At 42.4% G+C, this 8,511-nt stretch overlaps 1 pseudogene; it reads left to right on the plus strand.

Annotated features, from left to right (window-relative positions):
- The first annotated feature begins 6,722 nt into the window (after window positions 1-6,722).
- LOC122221377 lies at window positions 6,723-7,701 on the plus strand (annotated as a pseudogene).
- Window positions 7,702-8,511: the final 810 nt, after the last annotated feature.

The following is an 8,511-nucleotide window of genomic DNA, read 5'->3' on the forward strand; positions in this document are numbered from 1 at the left end:
GGTGCAGTAGCCATCTTGCCATCATGAGGATTATCCTACAACCTAAGGGTGTCAGGGCAGAAAGGTAGGAGGAGGCTTAGGTCCTTAATGGCAGTGTCACACTATACCAGGATTGGACTACCCACTGAATCTCACCTTTGAAGAACACACATTCCAGAGTTTAAAACTCTAATTGCCTCTGAGACCAGAAAGAAAATAGTACGGGTAAGAAAGTGTTGCAAAATACTGACAAACGATGATCTGAAGACTGGACATATGGGCTTACTAGATTCTTCTACTTCTATGTGTGTATGTGTGCATGAGCATGTGCCCACATGTGTGAAAATTTCGTAATAAAAAATTCCCCATGTTGATTGTAATGTGATGCTCCAGCTCATAATTAAGTCCTTTCAAGGGCAGAGCACAAAAGTCTCCTGATGGCAGAGTTTCGTCGGCCTCCCCAAATACGCAGGCCTGCCAAAGGGGTCCTGCCAAGCTGCTGCCCCCTGCCACGTTGCATGTGCCAGAGTTTAAACTTTCCAACCACAGCGGAGGATCTTGGTTGCAACTCTATCTACTGAAGTTTTCAGGCAGAGAACTGGCTCTTGATTTCAGCTATGTAATGAGTAAATGTACCTTGTGTTTTAAAAATTTTAATGTCTGCTGTTTACAAAGCACCATGGACCCTCGAAGATGGCATGTGTGGAAATATAGAGATGTAAAACCCTGTCATGTTGTGCGGATGAGGATTCATAAAGTTCCCCCTGGAACCGATGCCCTCCTTTTTATTCTCATTCCCCTAATTTTTCCAGCTCTCTACTTGTGGACATGTTCTGGGATGTATTTCTGAAAGCCCATCCTTTCTATTTTTATTTGATTTCAGGTGTCATGGCTGTGACGCTTGTGACATATTTGACATGGACCAGGGAGAGGGAAGGGACCGGGCGTGCAGCTCAATTCACCAGGGAGGGTATGGAGTCATTTCTGTGACCCCCAGATCTAAATAGTAGATTCCAGAAAACGGAATAGAATGAAACACTTCCCAACTCATGTGATTACTTAATTACTCTGAAACAAAACCAGAAAAGAGATTACAAGAAAAGAAAACCACAGGCCAATATCCTTCATGAACATTGGTACCAAAATTCCCAAAGATACGTTAGCAGATTGAATCTAGCACATTCTGTGTATCTGTCCATCCACCCATTCATCCATCCATCCACCTACCTGTGTATCTACTTCGCTATGACCAAGTGGGTTTTATCCTGGGAATGCAAGAAGGCTAGCTCAATTTTTAAATAGCAATCAATGAAATAGCAAAAATATATTTGTAAATAGCCATCAATAGTAATAATCTAAAGAGGAAAAACCACTTGATCATACTAATTGCTGCAGAAAAAAAAACACTTTCGACACAATTCAACATTTAACCGTGATAAAAAAACTTTTGGTGAACAAGAAATAGAAGGTAACACTCTCGACCTCATAGAAAGCATCTACAAAAAATCTACAGCTAACATCATACTTAAAGGTGCAGAGTTTTTCTTCTTCTTCTTTGTTTTTGTTTTTAAAGTTTATTTATTTATTTTTGAGAGAGAGAGAAAACAAGAGTGAGTCAGGGACAGGGAGAGAGGGAGAGAGAGAATCCCAAGCAGGCTCTGCACTGTCAGCACAGAGCCCGATGTGGGGCTCGAACTCACAAACTGTGAGATCCTGACTTGAGCAAAAATCAAGAGTTGGACGCTTCACTGGCTGAGCCACCCAGGCATTCCACAATGTTTTTCTTCTAACGTCAGGAATAAGACTGGATGTCCACTCTCCTCCCCCCAAAACCAACATGGTACTGAGTTCTAGCTAGTGCAATAAGGCAAGGGGGAAAAAAAGGCATATATTTTGGAAAGGAAGAAATGAAAGTATCCTTATTCACAGATGACATGATTAAGAAAATCCCAAGAAATCTAAGTGAGCTCATTGATACAGCAGGTGCAAAGTCTGTTGACAATTCAGTTTTCTTTTTATATACTGGTAATGAACAGTTGGAACCTAAAATTTAATACAAATACAGTAGTCCCCCCCCCCATAACAACAAAAAAAAAAAAGACAGAAAAAAAGAAAGAAACACTGAGGTATAACTCTAACCAAACATGTATAGGTTCTGTGTACTAACAAACTTACAAACTCATGAAAGAAATCAAAGACTTAAAAAAAAAGACAGATATACATCTTGTTCATGAGTTGAAAGTCTCAACATAGTAAAAATGTCAGTTCCCCCCTAAGTCGATCTACAAATTTAACATAATTGCAATACAAATATCAGAAGAACTTTTTTATAGATGTGGTCAAGCTTACTCTAAAACTTATTTGCAATGGCAAGGGAACTAGAATAACCAAACAATTTTGCAAAAAAATAAAATAAAATAATAAAATAAAATAAAATAATAAAATAATAAAATAAAATAAAATAATAAAATAAAATAATAAAATAAAACAAAATAATAAAATAAAATAATAAAATAAAACAAAATAATAAAATAAAATAATAAAATAAAATAATAAAATAAAATAAAATAATAAAATAAAATAAAATAATAAAATAAAATAAAATAATAAAATAATAAAATAAAATAAAATAATAAAATAAAATAAAATAATAAAATAAAATAAAATAATAAAATAAAATAATAAAATAAATTTGAGGAATCCCACGATACAATTTGAAGACTTTCTATACAGTACAGAAACCCAAGACAGTGTGGTATTGATGATGGAACAAACAATAGAACATTCAGAAACCAGACATTGAGACACCAGAAATTGACCCACACGAATATGGCCAATTGATTTTTGACAGAGGTTCAAAGGCAATTCAATGGAGACAGGGTTATCTTTTCAACAAATAGTGTTAGAACAAGTGGACACCCACGTATTAAAAAAACGAAAACCTAAACTTCACACCAATACACAAATTAATTCAAATCGATCACAGATCTAAATGTAAAACAAAGAACTATAAAACTTTTACAGCCAAACATAGGGAAAAATCTTCATGATCGGGATTAGGCAAAGAATTTTTTTTTTTTAATTTTTTTTCATATTTATTTTTGAGAGAGAGAGAGACAGCGTACAAGCAGGGGAGGGGCGGAGAGAGAGGGAGACACAGAATCCGAAGCAGGCTCCAGGCTCGGAGCTGTCAGCACACAGCCTGAGGCGGGGCTTGAACTCACGAACCTTGAGATCATGACCTGACCTGAAGTTGGCCACTTAACCAACTGAGCCACCCAGGCGCCCCATGGACTAGGTAAAGAATTCTTTAGGACAACAAAAACATGACCCACAATAGAAAATATTGGTAAATTAGACTCTGACAAAATAAAAAAACCTTGCTCTGATAAAAATGTTGTTAAGAGAATGAAAATACATAGTACACACTGGGAAAAAATATTTGTAAGTCGCATATCAGAGGTCTTGTACGCAGAGTTTATAAAAAGCTTTCAAAACATAACAAGAAGGGCAGGATTGATCTAACCATCTCAGTCCCGCGCGTATTTACCCTAGAACAATAAAAACTTTGGTTCGTGCAACTCTATTGAAAATCTACCCAAACTGGACACAACCCAAATATCCATCAAAAGGGAATAAAAAACAAACTGGCTCATCTGTACAATGAAATTTTACACACCAATAGAAAGGACTGAACTGCTGATACATGCAACAACTGGATATTCGTCAAGGCATTATTCTAAAAGGTTATACACAGTATTATTCCATTTATGTGACGTTCTTGAGAAGACTAAAGTATAATCTATTTTTAAATTTTTTTTAACATTTATTTTTGAGACAGAGAGAGACAGAGCACGAACGGGGGAGGGTCAAAGAGAGAGGGAGACACAGAATCTGAAACAGTCTCCAGTCTCTGAGCTGTCAGCAGAGCCTGATGCGGGGCTCGAACTCATGGACCGTGAGATCATGACCTGAGTCAAAGTCGGATGCTTAACCAACTGAGCTGCCCAGGGGCCCCAAGAAGACTAAAGTATAAAAAAAGAGAATAGATTAGGGGTGATGGGAAGGTGTGATTACAGAGATAACGGGGACACCTTTTTGGGTAAGAGACTATTCCATATCCTGACTGTGTGGTAGTTAACATTAATCAATACGTGTGTTAAAATCCACAGACCTTTGCCTCACGTGTTAACTTAAAAAATAAAATAACATTTGGGTCTTTAATAATAGACATTTACTTTTCTGAAATAATTTCTGAAAACTCTAAGAATCAGGGGTTTGAATTTTTTGGCCCCACGAGATCATTTTAGCTCTGATCTTTACGGAGCAGTTATTTTGGAAAGGACTAAGGAGAGATTCATCTGTATTTAATTTAATTGCTACCAATGCTGGAATCTTGGGTCAAAACTCAATCTTGAATACTAAAGATCGAATACTCAATCTTTAATTACAGAATACTAGAGAATTTTAAAAGTAGGTGTTCGATTCATCCCCAAAACAGTCATTTCTTTATTTTTTTAAATTTTTTTTTAAATTTATTATTTTTTTTTAATGTTTATTTATTTTTCAGACAGAGAGAGACACAGCATGAACGGGGGAGGGGCAGAGAGAGAGGGAAACACAGAATCGGAAGCAGGCTCCAGGCTCTGAGCCATCAGCCCAGAGCCCGACGCGGGGCTCGAACCAGCGGACCGCGAGATCGTGACCTGAGCCGAAGTCGGAGGCTTAACCGACTGAGCCACCCAGGCGCCCCAACAGTCATTTCTTTAATGTGTAGGGCAAGATAAGGGGGGGCAGAGTAAGGGTCATTCTAACCTAATTAGAACACATTTGCATTCCAGCCAGGAACTGTTTTGACCACAGTGGCTTAAACAGAATAGGAACCCAACCCTCTACTTTTCTTCTCTTCTATCCTTGGCATATGGCCTACACTTCACTGGCGTAGTTGATGATCTCCAACCATTATGTTTAACTTTCCAAGGGAATGAGGAAGACATGTTTACATTTCCAAGGGAATGGGGAGGATTTGCAAAAGGGTGCACCTTCCAGCTGAGTCAAGTCCTTTTAAGAAGTTTTCTTTGAGGTTCCTTATATACTTCCTCTCACTGGCCAGACCTTAGTCACACGGCTATACCAATCTGCAAGGGAGGTTGGGAGACATAGTCTTTTAGCTGGGCCCATTGCAGCCCAGGATAAAATCAGAGTTTTGTTATTTAGGGAAGCAGGGAAAAGATATACTAGGAGTTCACTCACGTGGTTAAGGAGGCCAAGAAGTCCTATGACCTGCCATCTAGAAGCTGGAGAGCAAGGAAAGGTGGTGGCATAGTTCAGTCCAGGTCTGAGAGCCTGAAAACCAGGAACGCTGTTGTCCGAGGGCAGAAGATGGACGTCCTGGCCCAGACGAAGACCAAATTCACCCCTCCTCCACTGTTTCGTTCTATTCAGGCCCTCAACTGATTTGGTGATGCCCACCTGCATCAGTGAGGCGAGCTTCTTTATTCAACCCACCAATTCAAATGCGAATCTCTTCCACCAACACCCACCCGGACACACACAGAAAGGTTTTACCAGTTATCTGTCACCTCCTAGCCAGTCAGGTTGACATGGAAAATTAACCATCACGACCTGCATTTATTTGGCGTTTGAGGACAGCAGTGGAAGGCACTGAGAGGCCACAGAGCTCGGAGCGAATCTGGGGAACTCTAAAGTGATCAAATGTGGCGGCCATGAGGATAACAATCATGAAATGTACAGACTTTTCTCTAAATGGAACCCCCTAGACGCGGCAGCAGTCATTGTCAATTTCTGGCCCCTGTGCCCTCACTTTTCCACTCACCTGTGCCCCCCCCGCAAGATTTCTTATAGGTAGCACTTGCATTTCTGTGCCTGAGGATCTTCTCTTGCTGCTGGAGCTCACTTTGCTGCTTGCATGGCAGGCCAGAAGTACAAGGGAGGTAATTCTCCCCAGGAACCGCGCTCAACCAACGGCGTGTGTGAATTGGTGTCTAAATGCCCTCTTGTGTGGGGTCACTCTGAGGCACGTCCTTCACGCTCGCTGCCGAGTTTTCTCAGCAGCGGTGAGCAAAAAACATCCATGTGGTAGTTGCCTTAATAACGTACTCTTAGCTCCTACCGGTGTTCCCTTCGCCTCCCCCCTGCCCAAGAACGGCTTGTCCTAGAATCCTTGTCTTAGGGTCTGCTTCTGAGGGAACCCAAACGAAGACAGGTCCCAACTGAGAGCACTGTGAGAAACAGCACATATAAGCAGACAGAAGAGCCATCAATAATTTCGTCCACTTTTCTTTTTTGAGGAGCGCTGCTGAGCCTCAAGGGCAAAAGCATGAGTAAAAATAAGCAGTCATACTTGTTGGTACCCTCAACAGATGGGGACCATTCAGTTAGTTTAGGACAAACGGCTCTACATGCTTCAGGTGTGGGCCCAGTGGATCAGTGTTTACAGAATTATAGATGAAGTGGTTTTAATTCCTAAATCCTTGCTCTTGACTGGAAATAGTAATCCATTGCCACTGCTGTTGCCCAGGTGTAGACTCTTCTTATTTCTTGGTGGGACTATTACAGCAGTTACTTAACCTAGTCTCTCTGGCTCAGCCTCACTTCTCCTTAACGCATCCACACTGGTGTTGCCAGAGAGATCATTTAAAAATGTAAACCAAGCTCTCCGCTCCTGCCTCTTGGACAGACAGATGCTTCTGGTATAGTGCCAGCAGCGTCCCTGAGACATGATGGTGAAGGCCGGAGTCAACGGATTTGGCTGTTGGGTGCCTGGTCACCTGCTTTAACTCTGGCAAAGTGGTTATTGTTGCCATCAATGACCCCTTCACTGACCTCAACCACATGGTTTACATGTTCTAGTACGATTCCACTCATGGCAAATGCCATGGCACAGTCAAGGCTGAGAACGGGAAACTTGTCATCGGTGGAAAGCCCATCTCCGTCTTCCAGAAGCGAGATCTCACCAACATCAAATGGGGTGACGCTGGTGCTGAGTATGTTGTGGAGTCCACTGAGGTCTTCACTACCATGGACAAGGCTGGGGTTCATGTGAAGGGTGGGGCCAAGAGGATCATCACCTCTGCCCCTTCTGCCGATGCTCCCATGTTTGTGATGGGTGCGAATCCTGAGAAGTATGACAACTCCCTCGAGATTGTCAGCGATGCCTCCTGCATCACCAACTGCTCGGCCCCTCTGGCCAAGGTCACCCATGACAACTTTGGCATCATGGAGGGACTGATGATCACAGTCCATAGCATCCCTGCCACCCGGAAGACCATGGACGGCCCCTCTGGGAATCTGTGGAATGACGGCCGAGGGGCTGCACAGAACATCATCCCTGCTTCTACTGGTGCTACCAAGACTGTAGGCAAGGTTGTCCCTGAGCTGAATGGAAAGCTCACAGGCATGGCCTTCCATGTCCCTACTCTCAACATGTCAGTTGTGGATTTGACCTGCCGCCTGGAGAAAGCTTCCAAATAGGTGGGGAAGCAGGCATTGAAGGGCCCCCTCAAGGGCATCCTGGGCTACACGGAGGACCAGCTTGCCTCCTGCCACTTTAACATTGACACGCACTCTTCTACCATCGATGCTGGGGCTGGCATTGCTCTCAATGACCGCTTTGTCAAGTTCATTTCTTGGTATGGCAGTGAAGTTGGCCATAGCAACCAGGTAGTGGACCTTATGGCTCACATGACCTCCAAGGACTAAGAGCCCCTGGACCACCAGCCCCAGCAAGAGGAAGAGGAAGAGGAAGAGGAAGAGGAAGGCCCTCCACTGCCTGGGATCCCTTGCTTCAACTCATCCCCCAACACACTGAGACTCTCCCAACCTCCACAGTTTCCATCCCAGACCCCCTGAAGAAGTGGAGAGGCTTGGGGAGCCCTATCTTTTCAGGTGCCATCAATAAAGTATATTGTACCCAGCCAAAAAAATGCAAACCAAGTTATGTTTCAAATCCTTAAGTATTTCAGGGCGCCTGGGTGACTCAGTCGGTTAAACATCCAGCTTTGGCTCAGGTCATGATCTCACGGTTTGTGGGTTTGAGCCCTGTGTTGGGCTCTGTGCTGACAGCTCAGAGCTTGGAGCCTGCTTCGGATTCTGTGTCTCCCTCTCTCTCTGCTCCTTCTCTGCTTGCTCTCTCTCTCTCTCGCTCTCTCTCTCTCTCAAAAATGAACAAACAGTAAAAAAAGAATTCAAATCTTTCAGTATTTCCCAGCCAGGGAATATCTCAGATGTCCTAGGGGATTTATGCCCTTCAAGTTTTCCTTTTCTCTCCCCCATTTCAGTTTCTATTTTTCTGAATATGAAACATGAATTTTAGAATTACTTAATTATTCCCACCTGTTAAAGTTGAAGCGTTTGCTCCCTTCTGAGTGGGTGTGCACGGTAGTTAGGAGATGAGAAGAAGGAAAGCTCTCTTGAAGCAATTACTCAGCTGGGATATCAAGGGACCATTGATATGCACGGTGGAGTTTTTAGCTATTATACTATTTTAAGTTGTTTGTATTTTAGGTCATA

Source organism: Panthera leo, chromosome B3 (genome assembly GCF_018350215.1).
Source record: "Panthera leo isolate Ple1 chromosome B3, P.leo_Ple1_pat1.1, whole genome shotgun sequence".
NCBI lineage: Eukaryota > Metazoa > Chordata > Mammalia > Carnivora > Felidae > Panthera > Panthera leo.